The sequence below is a fragment of the Callithrix jacchus genome, chromosome 20, assembly GCF_049354715.1.
Source record: "Callithrix jacchus isolate 240 chromosome 20, calJac240_pri, whole genome shotgun sequence".
NCBI lineage: Eukaryota > Metazoa > Chordata > Mammalia > Primates > Cebidae > Callithrix > Callithrix jacchus.
In genome coordinates, this window is record NC_133521.1 from 25672493 (window position 1) to 25697131 (window position 24639).

Genomic DNA, 24639 nt, shown 5'->3' on the forward strand with positions numbered 1-24639 from the left:
GAAGACTAGATTGATAGCTAGAAAAATGAATGGATTTTTTTAAGGAAAGAATTTTTTTTTCTTTTCTTCTCCTTTATCTTCAAGAATTTTTTTTTTAGACAGAGTTTTACTCTTGTTTGCCCAGGCTGGAGTGCAGTGTCGTGGATCTCGGCTCACCACAACCTCTGCCTTCCAGGTTCAAGTGATTCTCCTGCCTCAGCCTCCTGAGTAGCTGGGATTACAGGCATGTGCTACCATGCCTGACTAATTTTTTGTATTTTTAGAGATTAGATTTCTTCATGTTGGTCAGGCTGGTCTCTTCCCAGCCTCAGGTGATCTGCCTGACTTGGCCTCCCAAAGTGCTGGAATTACAGGCATGAGCCACTGCGCCCAGCCAAGGAACTAATTTTTTAAGGAAAGAGATTATGCTGGTAGTCCCCGCAATTTGTGAGGCTTGTGGATTGCTTGAGGCCAGCCTGGACAACATAGTGAGACCCAATCTCTTAAAAATATACAAAAATTAATTGAGCATGGTGGTGTGTGCCTGTAGTCCCAGCTATTCAGGAGGCTCAGGTGGGACTATCATTTGAGCCTGGGAGGTTGAGGCTGTCTGTAGTGAGCCATGATCATGCCCCTGCATTCCAGCCTGGGCAACAGACCGAGCCCTTGTCTCAAAAAAAAAAATTCCAAAAAGAAAAGAGATTAAATACATTATTGAGAGATTGAAGTCATTGTTTCAGATTTAAATGGCATGGATTGACTTCTACTCTGAAAAGTAAGGTAATTGTCTCTCTTAAACTTCTTCCCCCTTTTCTCCTCTACCTCCTGAATTTTCTTGCTTATACTATTTTTCCTTTCAAATTTACATCCTCCCTGACTTCTCCCCCAATTATTTAGCCTTAATTCTATTTCTAGTTAGAGTTAATGCTCACTACTACTTTTTTATTTATTTCATTATTAAATTTTTTTGTTTTTATGTGAGGATGGCTTTGGATTCTGTGTTCCATGGGTTCTTTCATGTTTGAAAATGTGTTTGTTGCCTTTGTATACTCAAATATAGAAATGACTGTAGATAACAATCTCTTAGAACTGTATAGACATTTTTTCCTCTTGTCTTAATGGTATTTATTGAATACTGTAGTGGAAAAACTAATTACACAGAAGTGATTTTTAACAAATCAAATTTATGAATTATCATCTCTTTTATGAGCTATGCTTTATGATTATTATCTGAGCATATTTTATAGTTCTTTACAAATAAAGATTTGCATTTTAGATGGTTTTTTTATTTATTTGTATTAAGAAATGCCAGGAAAACAAAACATTAGAATGTTGCCATTTTGTTCATAGGAGTCATATTTTGTTGTTAAATGAGTTTATTTCATTTTGATAAAGGAAGCAGATTTGTTGCTTAGTTTTCTATATCTTTTTAGTTTTCACAGCAATAAACAGATTATTTACAAGTGTATAAATGAACAGGTCTTTTGGGAGGGTACATGATTTGTTTCAACAGTTTTCCTTTAATAAAAAAAATGATGCATGTTCTGTGGTCAAAAGAAGAAACAACGTTAAAAAACAGAATTTAAAGAAAGAATTTTTTTTTTTTTGGAGATGGAGTTTCGCTGTTGTTACTCAGACTGGAGTGCAATGGCACGATCTCGGCTCACTGCAACCTCCGCCTTCTGGGTTCAAGCAATTCTCCTGCCTTAGCCTCCCGAATAGCTGGGACTCCAGGCGTGCACCACCATGCCCAGCTAATTTTTGTATTTTTAGTAGAGACGGGTTTCACCTCGTTGACCAGGACGGTCTCGATCTCTTGACCTCATGATCCATCTGCCTCGGCCTCCCAAAGTGCTGGGATTATAGGCGTGAGCCACCACGCCCGGCCAAGAATTTTAAAAGATTAAAACAACAGCAACAACAACAACTGAGCCAGGAACAATGGTGTGGGCTTATAGTCCCAGCTACTGGGGAGGCTGATGCTTAAGGATCGCTTGAGGAGTTCAGGGCTGTAGTGTATGATGATTGTGCCTGTAAACAGCCACTGTACTCCAGCCTGGGCAGCTTGTCTCTTTAGAAAACAAAAGCAGAACTGGTGCTGTGGCTCATGTCTGTAATCCAAATGACTTGGCTAGCTGGGATGCTGAGGTGAGAGGATCACTTGAGGCCAGGAGTTTGAGACCACACTGGCCAACAAATAAAATTAGCTGGGCATTGTGGCACACACTTGGAGTCCCAGCTACTCTAGAGGCTGAGGCAGTAGGATTGCTGGAGCTGGGAGTTTGAGGCTGCTGTGAGCTATGACTGTGCCACTGCATTCCAGTCTGGGCAGCAGAGAGTGACCCCGTTTCTACAAAAAAATTGAAAAATATCCAAGTGCGGTAGCATATGCCTGTAGTCCCACCTCTTTCAGAGACTGAGGTAGAAGGATCATTTGAGCCCAGGAATTTGAGGTTGCAGTGAGCTGTGATCACACCACTGCACTCCAGACTGGGTGACAGAGCAAGGCACTTTTCAAAAACAAAGAGAAAACAGCTGAGTCTCTGCTTACGGGAAGACTAAAACTTCTGGTACCAGCAGTTTTTATTTTCTTTTTGTTAAATGACTTTTTGTTTTCTAACTTACTGCTTCAAGAATTATTTCATTATACTTGAAATGACTGACTTAACCAGAATATGTCTGGATGTTGATATTCTTTATCAGTCTTTGCCAGTACTTTTGATGCTCCCTTTCTGAGATTCTTGCTTCATGCCAGAAAAATGTATATATTTCCTTTTCAATTTATTTTGTCATTTACTTAAGTGACTCTAATTGTTATTCAAATCTTGGCTTACCTTAGGTTTTGCTGTGTTGCCCATGCTGTTCTTGAACCCTTGGCCTCAAATGATCCTTCTACCCTGGCCCTCCCTGTCTTCTTTTTTTAAGAGATAGGGTCTTGCTCTGTTACTTAGGCTGGTGTTTAGTGGCATGATCATACCTAACTGCAGCCTCAAACTCCTGGGCTCAGGCTATCCTCCTGCCTTAGCCTCCCAAGTAGCTGAGACTGCAGGTGTATGCCACTGCATCTGGCTAATTTTTAAATTTTCTTATGGAGACAAGAGTCTTGATTTGTTGTCCAAGCTGGTCTTGAAACTCCTGGCTTCAAGTAATCCTCCTGGCTTGGCCTCCCAAAGTGTGAGCTGCCAGGCCTGGCTGATTTCTCTCTTCTTGTGGTGGAATAGTATTACATTGTATATATATATCACATTTTAGAAATCCATTCACTTATTGACGAACACTTAATTTGGTTCCATATCTTGACTGTTATGAATAATGCTGCAAGAAATGTAGGAGTATAAATATCTTTTTAATCTGATTTCATTTCTTTTGTATATATACCCGTTGCTGGATCATATGGTAGTTCTATTTTTAGTTTTTTGAGTAAGCTTCATACTGTTTTCTGTAATGGCTGTACTCATTTGCATTCCCATACCAGTGTACCAGTATTACATTTTCTCCTCATTCCCACCAGAATTTTTCTTTTTTCGCATTTGATAAATAGCCATTCTAACTGGAGTGAAATGATCTCATTGTGGTTTTGATTTGTATTTCCCTGATGATTAGTGATGTTAAGCATTTTTTCATATACCTGTTTGCCATCTATATATCTTCTTTTGAGAAATGTCTTTTCAGATCCTTTGTCCACTTTTAAATTCTATTATTTGGGGTTCTTTGGCTGTTGAGTTGTTTGAGTACCTTGTACATTCTTACTATTAGACCTTTGTTGGACGAATAGTTTGCAAATATTTTCTCCCATTCTACAGGTTGTCTCCTCATTCTGTTGATTATTTCCTTTGCTGTATAGTAGCTTTTTAGTTGATAGAATTCTATTTCTTTATTTTTGTTGGCTGTGATTTTGTAGCATTACTCATAAAATCTTTGCTTAGATTAATGTTATGGAGCTTTTCCCTTACGTTCTAGTAGTTTTATAGTTTTAGATCTTAAATTTAAGTCTTTAATCCATTTTGAGTTGATTTTTTTTTTTATATGATGAGAGATGGGTGTCTAATTTCATTCTTCTGGATGTGGATATCCAGTGTTCCCAGCATATTTATCAAAAAGGGTATCCTTTCCCCAATGTATGTTCTTATTAGCACCTTTGTTGAAAAAGAGTTAGCTGTAACTACATGAATTTATTTCTGTGCTCTCTATTCTGTCCCATGGATCTGTGTGTCTGTTTTTATATCAATACTGTGTTGTTCTGGTTACTGTCATTTTGTAATATATTTTGAAGTCAAGTAGTATAATGCCTCCATTTTGTTTTTTTTGTTGTTGTTATTCAGTTAAGCTTTGGCTCTTAGGAGTCTTTCTTTGGTGGTTCAATTCAAATTTTAGTATTTTTTTTTTTCTATTTCTGTGAACAATGTCATTGGTATTTTGATAGAGATTGCATTGAATCTGTAGATTGTCTTTGGTATTTATTGATACATTCTTACACAACAACAAAACCTTTTCATTTGTTTTTTTGTTTTTTGAGACAGTCTCATCTGTTACCCTGGCTGGAGTGCAGTGGTCTGATCTTGGCTCACTGTAACCTCTGCCTCCTGGGTTCAAGTCATTCTCCTGCCTCAGCCTCCTGAGTAGCTAGGACTGCAGGCACACACCACCACACTTAGCTAATTTTTTGTATTTTAGTAGAGACAGGGTTTTACCATGTTTTCTAGGCCGGTCTCAAACTCTCCTGACCTCAAGTGATCCACCCACCTCGGCCTTCCAAAATGCTGGGATTACAGGCGTGAGCCACCCTGTAATCCCAGCATTAAACTTTTAAAAGCCAAAACAAATTTTTAAAAGAAACAAGCTAGCACATACCGAGCACAATCAAGGCCCCCTTTTTTTTTTTTTTTAAGAAAAAACAGGGTCTTACCTGGTGTGTTGCCCAATTTGGTCTTGAACTCCTGGGGTCAAGCAGTCCTCTTGTCTTAGTCTCCCTGGGTGCTGGGATTACATGTGAGAGCCACCCCGCCCAGCCTAAACATACCATGTTACGTGTGAGGCTCAGACCAGTCTGAAATAACTGATGCCTTTTTCTCTCTCTTTCTGATAATTAAAAATCCTCAGAATAGTGGAGAAATCTACCACCTCTGTTACTGGGAAAAAATATGGTCTCAGAAGTGGGCATATACTGTATAGTGCATTGCACAACTCTGCAAATATTATGGAGTATCTAGAATCAGACATCAGTTCCATTTTCTCTTTTAAATGACCTGCTGTAATATGGACTACTTATTTTTTCCTTGATGTTAGAGAAATAACTTTTAGATAGACAGTAAAATGAAATAGTATCACAATCTTCCCCCAGTCAATAACAAAATAAACAAAATGTATGTGTGTAGGATGTGAGGAAACAGCCAAAAATCTGGTAACACCCAAACAAGCAAAGAAGAACACATTAACTTCAAAGAGTGGTAGAGGATGGAGGGTGGGATAGGGTGAGGAATGTGAAGTAGAAGAGATTCTATTGTAGTATATAGCAGAGCTGCTAACCCACACATACTTTCATCCTTCAGGAAGAGTAATAAGTCAAGGAAAAACCCTCAAGAATAAAAGAATAAAAGATCCTTTACACTGCTAGTGGGAATGTAAATTAGTATAGCCATGATGGAAAACAGTCTAAAGATTGCTCAAAAATTTGAAAATAGAACTGCCATATGATCCAGCAATTCTGCTGTTGGGAATTCATCCACAGGGAAGGAAATCAGTATATTGAAGAGATTGACTGGGCACGGTGGCTTATGCCTGTAATGCCAGCACTTTGGGAGGCCGAGGCGGGTGGATCACAAGGTCAGGAGTTCAAGAGCAGCCTGGCCAAGATGATGAAACCCCATCTCTACTAAAAATGCAAAAATTAGCTGGACATGGTGGCAAGCACCTGTAATCCCAGCTTCTTGGGAGGCTAAGGAAGAGAATTGCTTGAACCCAGGAGATGGAGGTTGCAGTGAGCCGAGATCACGCCACTGCACTCCAGCCTGGGTGACAGAACAAGACTGTCTCAAAAAAAAAAAAGAGAAATGAAGAGATCACAGTAGCCAAGATATGGAATCAATCTAAATGTCCATCAACTGATGAATGAATAAAGAAAATGTGACATATATACACGCTCAATACCATTCAGGTATAAAAAAGAATGAAATCCTGTCATTTGTGGCAACATGGATGAACCTGGAGGACATTATATTAAATAAGTCAGGCACAGAAAGATAAATAATGCATGTTCTCACGTATATGAAGGGGCTAAAAAATTTGAACTCACAGAAACAGAATTTTGGTTATCAGAGGCTGAGAAAGGGTTGCTGGAGGTAAGGATGAAGAAAAGTTGGTCAGTGGATACAAAATTATAGCTAGAGAGGAAGAATAAGTCTTGTGTAGCACTGTAGGATGAATACAGTTAACAAAAATTTATTGTGGTGGGGCGCAGTGGAAGGCTGAGGCAGGTGGATCACTTGAGTCCAGGAGTTCGAGACCAGCCTGGCCAACATGGTAAAACCTGTCTCTACTAAAAATAAAAAAATTAGCTGGGCATGATGGCACATGCCTATAATCTCAGCTACTTGGGGAGATGAGGCAGGAGAATTGCTTTATAAGTTGTTAATTTTTAAAAAGTCTATTGTCTTTTGTAATAATGCTTAGCTTAAAATACAGACATATTATACGGCTCTACAAGGGTATTTTATTTCTTTATATCCTTATTCCATAAACTTTTTTCTATGTTCAAAATTTTTTAATTTTTTTTACTTTTTAAAACTTTTTTGTCTAAAATGCTGACACAAACACACACATTAACCTAGGCCTTAACAGGGTCAGGAACATCAAGATGTCACCAGGCAATAGGAATTTTTCAGCTCCGTTGTTACCTATGAGACCACTATTTATTTATTTTTCTTTTCTCTTTTTTTTTTGTACTATTCTGCACTTATTGGTAAGATATTTGGGACCACTATTGCATATGGTCTGTCACTGTATGTAGCTCATGACTCTACATTTTACAGGTCACCTGAGGTTATGTATATTATAATCGGCAGAGAAATCTTAAGCCCAGGTCTTTTGACTCTGCTGTTTCTCTTTCCACTGTACCATATTTCTTCTTACACTGTAGTTATCTCATAATTTCTTAGTATGTTTCATTTTCTAAAGCACTTTCATCTTATCTCATTTAATTCTCCAGATAAACTCTTAGAAAGCCTGGTCTTTGACTTAAAGTCAAATACTCTTTCTACTATCTTTATAGCCCTTGTTGAAAATCTTTTTTTTTTTTTCCTTTGAGACGGAGCCTTGCTCTGTTGCCCAGGCTAACGTGCAGTAGTGCAATCTTAGTTCACTGCAACCCCTGCCTCCTGGGTTTAAGTGATTCTCCTGCCACAGCCTCCCAAGTAGCTGGGATTATAGGTACTTGCCAACACATCCAGCTAATTTTTATATTTTTAGTAGAGATAGGGTTTCATTGTGTTGGCCAGGCTAGTCTCGAACTCCTGACCTCAAGTGATGCACCCCCCCTTAGATTCCCAAATTGCTGGGATTATAAGTGTAAGCCACCGTGCCTGGCCCCGATAAAACTGTTAATGCTCGTTTACTATTATTATAATTCAAGCTCTCCTTCCTTGGATTAATATGGTAGCCTAACTACTATAACTCATTTAATCCCCAAACTTTGTGGCTTAAGACCCCGCCCCCCAAAAAAAGTTTATTTTGCATTTTCTTTCAAATTGTTATTCAGGAATCCAAGATATGTTCATCTTTTGATGCTGTCTTTGATGCACAGCTTCTTCTGTCTCTGGGAAAGAAGAAAGTATAAGGAAAGCACTCAATATACTTAATACTAACCTGGAAATTACTATCAGTAATGACCACTTACAGTTTTTTGGCCAGAAGTAGTCACATGGCCCTACTTAAATGTAGAAGTACCGGGAAAAGTAGTCCCGGGAGTGGGTGGGAGGCAGCTTTTCCTCAGGAAAACTCTGTATTCTCTAGTATAATGTAGAACACTATACTTAAATTTTTGATGGTTAGCTTGCCTTCTCTGCCACATGCTCCACAAAGGAATAAATCATGGCTAAGTCACTAATATGGGCTCTAGACCCAGACTGTTTAGGTTGAATCCTGGGTTTCACTGTATTCTTGGCCAAGTAAGTTAACCTTTCTTTCTAGACCTTTTATTTAATTGTTCATTGCTTAATGTATTCATCTATCTATCCATTTACTCATTCAGTATGTATTTTTTGATTGCTCATTTTTGATTGCTCACTACATTATAGACAATATTATAGGTGCTAGGGATGCAGAGATGAACAAGACAGACAAAACCCCTACTCTTAAGGGCCTTACTCACTTGATAGTGATAGAGAAAATGAGTAAATAAAACAATAAAACATTAGAATATAATAAGTGCTATTTAGGAAATTAGTATGTGATGCAATAGAGGTTAATTATGAAGAGAACTTTACCGTGGGATTTTTTTCTCTATAAAATGAGGATAACATAATATCATCTACCTAAGAGCTGTTGTGAGGAGTAAATGAAACATTGTAAGGAACATGGGGTGGTACCTTGCACATTGTAAATGCTCAGTAAAAGTTAGCTAGTATTATTACTTAGGTTTCTTTGAGCAGTTTGACCAACACTTCAACCCTGATGAAGAATATGTGGCAGAGTAAGATACCTACATTGGCATCCTAGAATTCAGCTAGGTTTTTATTGATATTTTAAGGAGTTGTGAATTAATGAGCTAGTGATATGTGAAAATGGAACTCAGAAGGGTACTTAAACATGTTATAATGATATTCCTGTTATTCTGCAAAGGACAATTTCAAGAGAGCTAAGAAATTTCTGAAATAGATATTTTCTGAAATTATGAAGGAATCCAAGCTGTGGTGCTATTGGAAAATACCACCTACCTTATAGCCAACTGACAAGTTAACTTTTTCTTTTCTTCAAAATAAGTTATCTTATTGATTAATATGGTCACCAAATACTTAATACCTTCAAAGCAGTTTGCTAGTGTAGCTGGGAATCCACTGAGGGAAATCAGACATGTTGCCTACTCCCATGAATTTTATTGTCCATTGAGACTTGCAAGTAAGATAGTACCAATGAAGTATGATAAAGGATTGGTGGAAGAAATTCAGATCTTTATGAGAGCAAATAGAGACCTAAAATTTGATGGAGTTGAATCAGGCACTTATTTTTTATTTCCTCAAGAAAGGGACTTTTATTTTTTAATTATTATTATTATTATTATTTTTAGACAGAATTTCACTCTGTCACTCAGGCTGGAGTACAGTGATGCAATCTTGGCTCACTGCAACCTCTGCCTCCCAGGTTCAAGCAATTCTTAGCCTCCTCATTAGTTGGGACTTCAAGGTGCATGCCACCATGCCTGACTAGTTTTTTTGTATTTTTAGTAGAGACGAGGTTTTACCCTGTTGGCCCATCTGGTCTCGGAGCTCCTGGCCTCAGGTGATCTGCCTGCCTTGGCCTTCCAAGGTGCTGGGATTACTGGCATGAGCCACTGCGCCTGGCCAGAAAAGGGACTTCTTATTTGAAGATAGTTTCTAGCTAATTAATAAGCAGACATTCTAGGGAAAAGGTAGATACTAAGGAGGGAAAAGTATTAAGTAGAGGGAAGGGTTTAGAGCTGCACTGTCCAAAAGTGGAATCCAGAAGCCCCTAGCCACACGTAACTATGTCAATTTAAATTAACTGAAATTAAAAGTTTAGTTCAATTGCATTGACAACATTCCAAGGCTTAGTAGCCACGTGCATACTGTTTTCATTTTCTTTTGAACAGAGGATGCCAGAGCAACTGGATATCCATAGGCAAGAAAATAACCCTTGACCTAAACCTTCTATCTTATAAAAATTAATACAAAATGGATCATGTGTTTTTTTTTTAAATTCAGATATATTTTACCCAAAAGCTTATTGAAATGTTAAAAAAAAGTATTTTCGTCACTGCAGAAAGTTCTCTTGGGCAGTGCTGGTTTAGAAGTCCGTAAGACAGAGAGACTAGAATATATTAATGAATTATTTATACATTTTATTTCAGTAGCTTTTGGGGTACAAGTGTTTTTTTGTTACACGGATGAATTGTATAGTGGTGAAATCTGAGATTTCAGTGCACTTCTCATCTAAGTAGTGTATGTTGTACCCAATATGTAGTTTTCTGTCCCTCACCCCCCGTTATTCTCCCCTCTTCTGAGTCTATAATTTCCATTATACCACTCTATATGCCTTTGTTTACCCATAGCTTAGCTCCCACTTAAAAGTGAAAGCATATTGAATCTCCAGTGCTATTTGGTTTTCCATTCCTGAGTTACTTGACTTTGAATAACGGCCTTCAGCACCATCCAAGTTGCTGCAGAAGACATTATTTCATTCTTTTTATGGCTGAGTAGTAGTCCATGTTGTAGATATACCACATTTTCTTCATCTACTCAGTGGTTGATGGGCGTTTAGGGTTGGTTCCATGTCTTTGCAGTTGTGAATTTTGCTGTGATAAATGTATGTGTGCAGGAGTCTTTTTGATATATTGACTTCTTTTCCTTTGGGTGAATACCCAGTAGTGGGATTGCCAGATTGAATGGTAGATCTACTTTTAGTTCTTTGAGAAATCTCTATACTGTTTTCTATAATGGTTGTATTAATTTACATTCTTACCATCAGTGTACACGTGTGCCCTTTTCACCATATCAATGCCAACATCTGTTGTTTTCTTGACTTTTTAATAATGGCCATTCTGGCAGAAGGAAGGTGGTATCTCATTATGTTTTTAATTTGCATTTCCCTGATGATTAGTGATGCTGAGCATGTTTTCATATGTTTGTGGCTTATTTGTATTTATTCTTTTGAGAAGTGTCTGTTCAAGTCATTTGCCTACTTTTTTTTTTTTGAGACTGAGTCTCATACTGTCACCCAGGCTGTAGTGCAGTGGTGCAATCTTGGCTCACTGCAATCTCTGCCTCCTGGGTTCAAGCAATTCTCCTACCTCAGCCTCCTGAGTAGCTAGGACTACAGGTGTTTGCCACCACACCCAGCTAATTTTTTTTTTTTTTTGTATTTTTAGTAGAGATGGGGTTTCACCATGTTGGCCAGGATGATTTTGATCTCCTGACCTCATGATCTGTCCACCTCGGCCTCCCAAAGTACTGGGATTACAGGTGTGAGCCACCGCACCTGGCCTTGCCTACTTTTTGATGGGGTTGTTTTTTTCTTGCTGATTGTTTGAGTTCCTTGTAGATTCTGGATATTAGTCCTTTGTTGAATATATAGTTTGCAAATATTTTCTCCCATTCTATGGGCTGTTTGTTTACTGCAATGATTATTTCTTTTGCAGTGCAGAAGGCTTTTAGTTTAATTAGGCCCCATTTATTTATTTTTGGTTTTATTGCATTTGTTTTTGGGGTCTTAATCATTAATTATTTGCCTAGGCTAATGCCCAGAAGTTTTTCCTAGGTTTTCCTCTAGAATTTTTATGGTTTCAGGTCTTAGATTTAAGTGTTTAATCCATCTTAAGTTGATTTTTATATATGGTGAGAGATAGAAATCCAGTTTCATTCTTCTATGTGTGGCTGTCCTGTTTTCCCAGAAACCGTTTGAATAGGGAATCCTTTCTTCAATTTATGTTTTTGTATGCTTTGTCAAAGATCAGTTGGTTTTAAATAGTTGGCTTTATTCCTAGGTTCTCTATTCTGTTCTGTTAATCTATATCTGCTTTTATACCAGCACTATGCTCTTTTGGTTACTATAGCATTGCAGTGTAATTTGAAGTCAGATAATGTGATGCTTCCGGATTTGTTCTTTTTGCTTAGGATTGCTTTGGCTATGCAGACCCATTTTTTGGTTCCATACAAAGTTTAGGATTTTTTTTTCTAATTCTGTGAAAGATAATGCTAGTATTTTTGATAGGAATTGTGGTGAATCTGTAGATTGCCTTGGGTAGTGCGGTCATTTTCCCAATATTGAGTCTTCCAGTCTGTGAGCATGGGATGTGTTTTCATTTGTTTGTGTCACCTGTGATTTTTTTCAGCAGTGTTTTGTAGCTGTTCTTGTAGAGATCTTTCCCCTCCTTGTATAAGTATACTCCTGGGTATTTTATTATTTTTGTTGTAGCTATTGTAAAAGGGATTGAGTTCTTGATTTGATTGTTAGTTTGGTGTTTGGTGGTGGTATTTAGCAGTGCTACCAATTTGTGTACATTGCTTTTGTAACCTGAGGCTACTGAATTCATTTGTCAAATCTAGGAGTCGGATGGGCGCAGTGGCTCATGCCTGTAATCCCAACACTGGGAGGCTGAGTTGGGTGGATCACTTGAAACCAGGAGGAGTTAGAAACCAGCCTGGCTAACATGGTGAAATTCTGTCTACCAAAAAAAAAAAAATTAGCTGAGCGTGGTGGCAGGTGCCTGTAATCCCTACTAATCGGGAGGCTGAGGTAGGAGAAGTGCTTGAACCTGGGAGGTAGAGGTTGCATTGAGCCTAGATTGTGCAACTGCGCTCCAACCTGGGCAACAGAGTGAGACTCCGTGTCAAAAAAATGAAATAACATAAAAGTAAAGTATAAAACTATAAAACTTTTAGAAGGAAACAGGAGAAAACTTTAAGACCTCAGGCTAAACACAGATCTCTAGATATAATACCAAAAGCACCATACCTAAAAGAAAAAAAATTGATAAATTGGATTTCATCAAAATTAAAAACTTTAGCTCTGTGAAAGATGCTATTAAATGGATGAAAAGACAAGCTACAGACAGGGAGAAAACAAACCACATATCTGTCAAAGATCTTGTATCTAGAATGTATAAAGAACTCTCAAAACTCAACAATAAACACACTTCAGTTAGAAAATATGCCAAGGACATGAACAAACATTTCACCAAAGAGGTGATAAGAAAGCAAATAGGCATGTGAAAAGATGTCCCCTCTCACCAGCCATTAGGGAAATGTAAATTAAAACCACAATGCAGCTAAAATAAAAAATAGAATACTTTTTTCTGTTTTGTGTTTTTTTCTTTTTTTGTTTTAAAATAGAATACTAAATGCTGTCAAGGATGTACAGAAACTGGATGCTTCATAAACTGCTAGTGGGAGTTAAAATGATACAGCCACTCTGGAATATAGTTTGTTAGGCTCTTAAAAAACTAAACTTCCCATATGCTCACCAATCTCATTCTTAGGCATTTATAACAGAAAAATAACAATTTGTGTTTACACAATAGCAAGTATACTAATATATTCATAACAACTATGTATCATCATTTTGTGTGTGTGTGTGTGTGTGTGTGTGTGTGTGTGTGTGTGTGTGTGTGTAGTGTTTCACCATGTTGCTCAGGCTGATCTTGAATGCCTAAGCTCAAGTGACCCACCCACCTTGGCCTCCCAAAGTACTGGGATTACAGGCTTGAGCCACTGCACCTAGCCTCAACTTCATTTTTAAAAATTGTTTTGTAGAGACAGCAGTCTCACTATGTTGCCCAGGGTGGTCTGCAACTCCTAACCTCAAGTGATCTTGGCTTCCCTAAGCCCTGGGATCACAAGCTTGAACCACAATGCCTGGCCTAACAACTTTTCTTTTTCTGTCTTTTTTTTGGGTGGGGAGGGTGACAGGGTCTGGATCTGCAGATCGCAGGTCACCCAGGCTGGAGTGCAGTGATACCATCTCATCTCACTGCAACCTCAGAGCTCCGGGCCCAAGCGATCCTCCCATCTCAGTCTTCCCAGTAGCTGGGACTACAGGTGTGCGCCACCATGCGCAACTATTTTTATGGGTTTTTGTAGAGATGGGATTTCACCAACTTGCCCAGGCAGGCTGGTTTTGAACTCCTGAGCTCAAGCAATTCATCTACTTCAGCCCCCCAAAGTGCTGAGATTAGAGGTGTGAGTTTTCATGCCCTGCCACACTTTATTTTTAGTAGCCCAAGATTAGAAACAAACTAAATACATGAATAAACTCTGGTGTATCCATACAATGTACTACCACTCAGCAATCAAAGAGAATAAACTATTGATACATGCAACAACTTGGACAGTTATCCATGGAATTATGCTGAGTGGAAAAAAGCCAATATACTATATGATTCCATTTATATAATACTTTTCAAAATGACAGAACTGTAGAGATGGAGAATAGATCGGTGCCAGGAAACAGGATCAGATTCAGGGGTGCAAATATGAAGGGATGGCCCAAGATAATTTCTTCATATCTTGACTGTGGTAGTAGTTAACTTGAATCTATATATGGGATAAAATTGCATAAAACTATACACACATACAAATGTGAATGCATGTAGAACAATGGTAACTAAATAAGATCTGTAGTCTAGTTAGCAGTATTATACCAATGTCAATGTCCTGGTTTTAATACTGTACTAGCAATAGTTCAGTATTGTGGGTATATGTACTGTAGGTGCAGGATACATGGGACTATAGTATCCCTTGTATACTTGGGACCAGAAGTCAGAAGTGTCTTGGATTTTGGATTTTTTCAGATTTTGGAATATTTCCAGAATACATACTGGTCAAGCATCCCTGATTCAAAAATTTGAATTCCAGAATGTTCCAGTGAGCATTTACTTTGAGTGTCATATTAGTGCTCAGAAAGTTTCCAATTGTGGAGCATTTTGGATTTTCAGATTAGGGATATTCAACCTATAATATATATACATACTATTTTTGCAACTTCCTATGAGTCTAATTATTTAAGAATAAAAGTTTTAGCCAGGTGTAGTGGTGTGATTCTGTAATCCCAGTTACTTGGGAAACTGAGGCAGGAGGATCACTACTTTAGCCCAGGAGTTCAAGGCCAGCCTGGGCAACATAGCAAGTCCTTGTTTCCCAAAAGAAAAAAAAAGAATAAAAGAGTTTTTTTTTTTAAAAAAAAAGCTTATATATTATACAGTGATAAGTTTTATTAAGGCATACATATTTTGACTCTTACCCCAAAAGTTACTGAAATTTGAAAAATGAAGTTTGTATTATTTTTTCATTTTTAATCATACTTTTTGTTTTAAGCAATTTATATTATAGAAATTTATTTTGTATTTTTAGTATTTCTACAGTGTGTTGTCATGGGTCTAGTATATTTAGATCCCATCCCCCCAACTAGTTAGCTGCTAATAGAACTGCTCTTATTGAAGTTGCTGTTGTCTGTCCTGTAGTGACCTTCAGGCTTTAACCCTCCAGCTTTGGTTAAATTAAGCAGGCACAGACCTTTGCTGTGGAAACGATACAGAAACATAACAAACAACTTGGCTTACTTTCTTCTGTGAAGCAGAGGGTGGACTGAAGAGAATTATATTGATACTAGTGAAAGTTTATAGAGACTAGTGTTAACAGTAGAAGTAATTTACTTATTGCCTACAACATAAATGCTTCTCTGGAAATCAGATGGGACAATAGTCTAATTAGTTCATTTGATCTTTTAAAAAATCTCTCAGAAAGGCATAGCCCTATTTTTCTAATGCTATGGTATTACATATACATCTGGAGCAAATGTTGGCCAAAATATGTGTTATGAAATATATTCCCTTTGAAATCTTATATGCATGATTACCTTCTTCCAACATCACTTTATTTTATCAAAGTATAAAAAGCAAGTGGCTTATGACTTTGCCAAGCTGATATACCTGTCAGCCATCTAATATGACTAGGATTCTTTGGTATAGAGTATTTGCCAGTATGTTATATGATATTTGAATAACTTAATAGGTAATAGCAAAATTTTTAATTTATACTCTCTGTTTTAGATTTAACTACTTTATTTTGACCAGCTACTTTAATGCCTATAATTTTTTTGTTAGTTTTTGTTTTTTCTTTCTCTATATAAAAGCAAATTGCTGCTGGGCTTGGTGGCTCGTGCCTGTAGTCCCAGCTGCTCGGGAGCCTGAGGTGGGAGGATTGCTTGAGCCCAGGCATTCTGGGCTGTAGTGTGCTATGCCAATCGGTGTCCACACTAAGTTCAGCATCAGTATGGTGACCTACCAGGAGTGGAGGATGACCAGGTTGTCTGGGGAGGGGTGAACCAGCCCAGGTTGGAAACAGAGCACTCCTGTGCTGAATAGCCACTGCACTCCAGCCTGGGCAACATAGCAAGACCCTGTCTCTGAAAAAAAAAAAAAAAAAACAACAAATTGCCTATAATTCTTTTAAAAATAATGTATTGATGACATGAGTTATGAGTTATTTTGCTCGGCCAAATTGTACTTTATTATTCTAAAATTTATTCATTCAACAATGATTGAATGCGCGTAATGTGCTAGGCGCTCTGCTAGACTCTGGAGATAACAAGATGGATACTGTCTTCTTCACAGTACTCACAGGCAAGTGGTAAAGTTGTTGCTGTTTATTTCTCTACTAGGTGAACAGTTGGTCATGTAGAATAATTTGTTAAATTTATGATTAAACATGAAAGAGCAACAGGTATACCAGAAAGGAATGATGAATCACTTAATAGCTATGAATTCGAGGAAGTTCCCTAATCAAAGTTAGCTTCAAATTCTTTATCTGTGAACTGAAATAAAAACATATATAGTTCACAGGAGTTCTAAGATACAATGAACTATAGCCACTCTCTACCTTCATATTTTCACTTCTGTGTATAAATCTGGATCAATCTCATGTGGTATTATTACTTATCCCATCTGCCGCCACATACAACAAAAGAATAATGGCTAAAATTTGTTTTTGCACAGATACACATAAAATATATGCCCACATTTTTCCACTTTATTTTTAGTTATTGATTTATTAATAGGCTTTATTTTTGTTATTGTGATCATATTGGCATTTTATATTTTTATGGAATAGTTTCCATTTAAAGCTTTAAAATTTATTAACTTTACACTAAAATATGTAAAAAAAAATCACATGAAAATACTGATTTCTTGACTAATATTTACAGAAAATGAAAACTTCTAGTTAAACATAATAAGCTGAACACATACTGACTTTCACTAAACATAAGACAGCTGTAGCTTAAGCCTGTTGGCAGTGGAGAAAGAACTAATAGGTAGCACAAGTCATTTTGCATCTAAGAACTCTGGAAAGGCTCAGAAATTTGAGGTACTAGGTATCTCTGAAAGTGGGATGTGAGGTGAGACTGAAAACAAGAAGATTGGATAAAAAGCCTGTAAAAGAAGGAGTTAAGGCTGTGTACGGTGGTTTATGCCTATAACCTAGCACCTTAGGTGACTGAAGTGGGTGAATCACTTGAGGACAGGAGTTTGGGACCAGCCTGGCCGAAATGGTGAAACCCTGTCTCTAGTAAACATACAAAAACTCATGCCTGTAGTTCCAGTTACTTGGGAGGCTGAGGTAGGAGAATTACTTGAACCTGGAAGGTGGAGGTTATAGTGCCACTGCAATCCAGCCTGAGCAACAGGGCAAGACTACATCTCAAAAAATAAGTTAAATAAAAAGGAATTAAATTTCCCAGATGTTTCTTTCTTGTTTGATACAGCCTATTGATAATGCCTTTCTTACCCTGAGAGAATCAAGTTGGAGGTTCTAGATTCTGGAAAAGCTAAAGGCAAGTCTTAATGATACGTTCTTAAAATGGGGTAGGGGTGGAAAGGAAGGCATAATGGAAGTCTTCATACTGAATAGTGAGACCTCTGATCATTTTCTTAGTTCCCACAATACTTGAAATAGGTTTATTATGCTCTCTAGACAGAAGACTGCGGGATGTGTTTTAAGTAAACTCACTGGTCCAGCAGAAAAGACCTGTAGATTTTGAGACATAAACTTTGCTTTTAACATGCTTAAGTTACTGTTATTTTGGATTTTTTTTTACATGCAGTCAGACTTAATTCCAATATAAAAGATAATTGTTAACTATAACCAAATAAGTTATATGAAAAAGGAAATATAATTAAAATATACTTACATGGCTGAGTTGCAGGTAACATGCATACAATTATAATGCAAACATTGAAAGTTCAAAAGATAATATATCTAACCTTGAAAAAATTAGGAAATAGCAGTATAAACATGTTCTTTAGAAATATGGAAGTAAGTTCCAGAAGAAACAGCTAAAAGGGTTAAAAATAATACCCTTTTGAGGAGCAGAAATTGATCCAGAATTGGTGACAAATGGAAAACAAAACCATATTTATAACTTGTAATGCAGACAAAGGGTTAATATGCTTAATATATATAAAGGGCTTATAAAATTGATAACACTAAAATAGAAACCAAAAAATGAGCAAATCATGTAAATAACCACAAGAAGGGAAAAGTTGTCTGTATAGGCTATCACCACTTCTCTATTCTTTGCTTTTTGATAGGTTGAAAGTAGTTTTTAAAATTTATTTGATATTTAGTAAAATTGAGCATTTTTTCATTTATTTATTAGCTATTGTTTCCTGCTCTATATGCTCTACTTCTGTCCTTTGAGAAGGGTAATTGTAATTATGATTTGTCATCTTTCTTGAATCTGAAATTGTTTATGCAGTGTGAATTATAATAAAGAGTCTTGCCTGTTGCAGAACATTGTTAGAAACCTTTGGTGGTTATATCCTGAGGTCTTTGTGCCTCTTTGGTTACAAGTCTTCCAGACTAGTGGTTCTCTATGAGACCCAGCCTCACCCTCAAAAAAGAGTCCCACATCCATTTTGTAATGCTACTTTATTAACTTGAAGTGGAAATTTAAAGATAATAGAATTAGGCCGGGTGCAGTGGCTTGTGCTTGTATTAGCCACATTTTGGGAGGTCAAGGCAGGAGGATTGCTTGAAGCCAGGAGTTTAAGACCAGCCAGGACAACTTAGCAAGACTTTGTTGTATCTACAAAAAAAAAAAAAAAAAAAAAAAAATTAGCGAGGTTTGGAGGCACACTCCTGAAGTCCTAGCTATTCTGGAGACTGAAGTGGAAGGATCCTTTGAGCCCAGAAGCTCAGGGTTGTGGTGATCTATGATTATGCCATTGTACTCCAGCTTAGATGACATAGTGAGACCCTGAATTAAAAAAAAAAAGTGATATAATTGACTACATGTATAATTTTAAGTATATCGATTATAATGCAATACTATTAAGAGGAAATAAATATAAACTAAATTATAGTTGATCTGGTTTGGCTATGTATCCACCCAGAAATCTCATCTTGAATTGTAATCCCCATGATTCCCACGTGTCAAGGGAAAGACCAGGTGGGGCTAATTGAATCATGGGGGCAGTTTGTTTCCCTATGCTGTTCTCTTGATAGTGAGGGAGTTCTCATGAGATCTGATGGCTTTATAAGTGTTTGGTAGTTCTTCCTGCATTCATTCTCCCTCCTGCCACCTTGTAAACAAGGTGACTTGGTTCTCCTTCATCTTCCGCCATGACTGTAAGTTTCCTGACGCCTCCCGAGCCATGTGGAACTGTGAGTCAATTAAAGCCCTTTTCTTTATAAATTACCCAGTCTTGAGCAATTTCTTATAGCAGTGTGAGAATAGACTAAAGTAATAGTTTAAAAGTATGGCTGGGTATTGTGGCTCACACCTGTAATCACAGCTATTTGGGTGGCTGAGGCAGGAGGATGTTTGAGGCCAGGAGCAAAATAGTGGGACTCTTATCTAAAAAAAAAAAGTTTCAGAGCGAAAAGACTCAATAATGACTATAGAAGACACAGTGAAGTAGTTGGACACTTACACCTGCAGTATCAGTGTGAGCATTGCCAGGTACAAAGGCAGATATGTTGATCATCACCCTAAATTCCTTGAGTGGCATTACTGACAATGACATGATTTTCTGAAATGAGGAACTCTACATGGTAAGTTGTACTCATGAAAATTTCATGTATATTAAAACTGCATTTTTGGGAGTTATTTATGCTAAGGAGTTCTAAGTTCATAAACATCCTTCTTTTACATGAATGATGGGATAGTCTCAAGTTGTGAGATATAGACTATTTCTTCACTTTGAAGAACTATAGTTATCCCATGTATTGAGAGGAATTTGAGTCTCTGGACCTTTGTTCTTAAGTACCCATAGTGTACACCATGTTGGCAACTAAGTGTGTCTTCACAAAATTCCAAAAATGCCTCTGCCCCACCACCACCTTCCCCTACAGAGGATGATAGTGCCCAAGTTAAGAAATACCATTCTAGGCTGGGCATGGTAGCTCATGCCTGTAATCCCAGCACTTTGGGAGGCCAAGGGGTGCGGATCACTTGAGGTCAGGAGTTCAGGACCAGCCTGGCTAACATGGTGAAATCCTGTCTCTACTGAAAATACAAAAATTAGCTGTGTGTGGTGGTGCATGCCTGTAATCCTAGCTACTCAGGAGGCTGAGGCAAGAGAATCACTTACTTGAACCTGGGAGGTGGAGGTTGCAGTGAGCCTAGATCATACCGCTGTACTCTAGCCTGAATAATAGAGTGAGTGAGACTCTGTCTCAAAAAAAAGGCCTGGCATAGTGGCTCATACCTGTAATCTCAACACTTTGGGAGGCCAAGGCAGCTGTATCACTTGAGGTCAGGAGTTCAAGACCCGCCTGGCCAAGATGGTGAAATACTGTCTCTACTAAAAGTACCATTCTGTTGGATGTTAAGCATTTGTTCGGATGAAAAAGAAAGAAATACTATTCTAGACCAGGAATTATCAAACTATGGCTTTTATAAGCCAAAACAGGCCCTACACCTGGTGTTTTGTTTTTAAGGAGAAACAGCCTTGCTCTGTCACCAAGACTGGAGTGTAGTGGTGAAATCACAGCTCACTACACCCTTGAACTGGCCTTACAGGCAGGAATGATCCTTCTGCGTCAGTCTTTCAGGTAGCTGGGACTACAGGTGCATCCCTTCATGTCTGGCTCTACCTATTTTTGTGCAGCTTGTGAACTAGGAGTGGTTTTTACATGGTTGGAGAAAAAAAAATAAAAGAATACTATTTTGTGACATGAAAATTATGTGGAATTCCAAGCTGAGCATCCATAATGACTGTTTTTTATTTTTGTATTGACTTTGGCCACTTTTATGTTACAGTGACAGTTGAGTAAGGCAGAGAACATAGTTCTCATCTATGTTCTCATCATTTCACGCTGCTGCTCAAAGCAGTATAAATCACAGTGATGCAGTTAAAACTCAAAGTGCCACAAGTATTACTGTATTGGGACATTAGAAAAATAATAATCAGTACATACTCATCATGTCAAAACAAGAAAAAGCAGATTATTAAATGTCATTCTTTTGAGGCACAGTGGACTGTGTGTTATATTGTTATCAAATTAGATAGCAGGCCGGGCACAGTGGCTCATGCCTGTAATCCCAGCACTTTGGGAGACTGAGGCAGATGGATTACCTGAGGCCAGGAGTTTGAGACCAGCATGGCCAACATGGTGAAAACCCATCTCTAATAAAAATACAGAAATTAGCTTGGCATGGTGGCGTACACCTGTAGTCCTAGCTACTTGGGAAGCTGAGTCAGGAGAATCGCTTGAACCTAGGAGGTGGGGTTTGCAGTGACCTGGGATCGTGCCATTGCATTCCATTCTGAGTGACAGAGTGAGATTCCATCTCAAAAAAAGAAAAAAAATTAGGTAGCAAAGCATTGAGTTTATTGTGCCATAACATTATGGCTGTGCTAAAAGCATATACATCTTATATAGCTTCAGATTTCGGCATAGATATATCACTGTTCCTTGATTACAGTGTGACCAGCATTGACAACATTAATCTTTTTCCAAAATCAGTGAATTCCTCACTTTATTTTTTTTTAAGAGACAAGGTCTCACACTCTGTCACCCAGGTTGGAGTTTAGTGGCATAATCATAGCTCACTGTAAACTTGAACTTCTGGGATTCAAGGAGTTCAGGGTTACAGTGAACTCCTTGAGTTCCCAATGGCTAGGACTACAGGAACCTACCACCATGCTCAGCTTTGTGTTTGTGTGTGTGTGTATGTAGAGATGGGGTCTCATTGTGTTACTGGTCTTGAACTCCGGCCCGGAAGCAGTCCTCCTGCCGCAGCCTCCCAAAGTGTTGAGATTACTGGTGTGAGCCATGATATCCAGCCCTATACTTTATTTGCTAGTGATACTACCATTCTCCTGGGTACTGAAGCTCAGAACTTCTGACTTATTTGATTCATTATTCTATGTGTAATAGTTACAAAAATCTCTTTAGGGCCTTCCAGTAAAGATTTATTGCATTCAGCCCTTTCCATTTCCACTTTCTATTTATGATCCTGCCTTCATCCTAGTTGAAACTTTGAGCATACGTGATTTTAGTGCTTCAGCCCTCTTCCTTGTTTCTGTGATTTTATCCTTTCTCTTTCATGGAGGCTTAATTGATTTTTATTATATGCTTGCCTGAAGCTCCTGAAAGGGCAGGAATTTTTTGTTTTAATTAATTTTTTTTTTTTTGGAGAGAGTCTAGCTCTGTCACCCAGGCTGGAGTGCAGTGACACAATCTTGTTTCACAGCAAACTCTGCCTCTTGGGTTCAAATGATTATCCTGCCTCTCAAGTAGCAGGGATTATAGGCATGCACCACCACGCCTGGCTAATTTGTATTATTAGTAGAGACAGGGTTTCTCCATGTTGGTCAGTCAGGTCTTGAACTGCCGACCTCAGGTGATCCACCTGCCTCAGCCTCCCAAAGTGCTGGGATTACAGGCATGAGCCACTGCACCTGGCCAGGAATTTATACTTACTATACGATGTAGGCAAGCACAGAATAAGGAGACAGATACGATATTTTAAATATTGTAGTCTTCTCAGAGGGAATTGACCTTTACATATCTGAATCAAGTGAAGTAACATGAAGATCATAGGGAATGATGTTTCAGAGGGATAAAATATTAAGTGTGAAAACCCTGACATTAGAAATGAACTTGAGTGGTTCATGCAATAAGGCCAGCAAGGCTATAGCAGACTGTGGAAGGGAGAGAGCAGGCAAGGTAAGGCCAACAATTTAGCCAGAGCCCTAATCACTGTACACTGTAAACTATCATAGGGAATTTGAATTAGTTCTAAATGTGGAGGTACGTCATTAGGGAGTTCTGAGCAGGGGAGTAAAAGTTATCCAATTCATGTTACAAGTTTGTTCTGGCTCTTGGATAGAGAATGGGCTATGGGGCAACAAGAATGAAGACAGAGAGCATTTATAAGGCTATTGCAATAATCCAGGCTTTAATTGCTTTTTTATAATTGTTACAGGACCGAAAACTACCCTGAGTAAAATTGTATTATCTAATAATAGGCAAAAGTCTTAATGTCTTCTTCTGGGTACAGGAGATAACCAATAAATTATGAAGTTGCCTGGTTACAAATTCCACTGTAAAGCCAAGGCTGAGCAAGTAGAGGGGAATAAAACTCACCTGTAAGACTCTACCAAATGCAAGGAATCTACCATCCCAAGGAAGAGGAGGCATGGCAGGAGAACTGAGACCCCCTCATTTCATAGCTTTACCTACTGAAGGCAGAAACTCTTAGGCATTCTAGGTTCTCAGTTACAAAGACTGGAGTATTAATTATCAGGAGAGCTGAAAGAAATCTCTCTCCAGCCAGGTCTTTTTTTGTTTTGAGACGGAGTTTCGCTCTTGTTACCCAGGCTGGAGTGCAATGGCGCGATCTCGGCTCACCACAACCTCCGCCTTCTGGGTTCAGGCACTTCTCCTGCCTCAGCCTCCTGAGTAGCTGGGGTTACAGGCACGCGCCACCATACCCAGCTAATTTTTTGTATTTTTAGTAGAGACAGGGTTTCATCATGTTGACCAGGATGGTCTCGATCTCTTGACCTTATGATCCACCCGCCTTGGCCTCCCAAAGTGCTGGGATTACAGGCGTGAGCCAATGCGCCCGGCCCCAGCCAGGTCTTAAAAGACCTAAGATTTAGTAACATAGCTGAAGAGATAACCCTGAGGCTCAAAAATGAATAGCAAGACTGAAGAGCATAGAGAACTCCTCACAGATTAAAAATTAGCAGCCAGGTGGTAAATCAGAGGAAGATCTTCCAACAGTTTGAAGGGCTGGGGACTTGGTTTTAAAGCATAGGTAGATCTCTGGAATCTGGCCATTACTCAGATTCCTCACCAGGCAGAAGAGAAAGACATTCCACCTGCCAGGCCTTTGAAGCCACTGCTATAATGAATCAGACTGTAGCTTCAGATAAAGTCTAGACAGTTTAAGAACTGTGACCTTACAAAAGAAATAGCATGACCCTTTCTGGAGGTAAATATTTTCTGCCTGAGACTGTATACTTTTTTTATATTCAATATCCATTAAAACAATAAACATCCATACACACATACAAACACACACATGAGAAATTGTAACCCTCATTAAAGAGAGAAAACAGTCAATGGTAGCAGACTGAGAGAAGGCTTAGATTAGGTATTGGGAAGAGACTTTAGAATTACTATCATAAAGATCCTACATTACTGTGAGGAAAAAGTGGTCTCCGTATAAGTGAAGCGATGGAGGAATTTCAGTGGGGCAGTGACAGTTTTTTTTTAAGTCAAATGGATAATGATGGGGACAAAGATACAAGAGACAAAAACTGCAAACCAGTATCCTTCATGAATGTACACGCAACAGTCTTCAACAAAATGTTCAGCAGCACACTAAAAGGATTATACACCATGATCAAGTGGGATTTATCCCAGGAAGGCAAGAGTGGTTCAACATATGAAAATTAATGTATGTAATATACCACAT

General features: G+C 38.3%; 1 protein-coding gene across 10 annotated transcripts in view; it reads left to right on the forward strand.

Moving 5' to 3' along the window:
* NFATC3 (nuclear factor of activated T cells 3) overlaps positions 1-24639 on the forward strand; it is a 160089-nt gene that overhangs the window by 56520 nt on the left and 78930 nt on the right. The window lies entirely within an intron of this gene.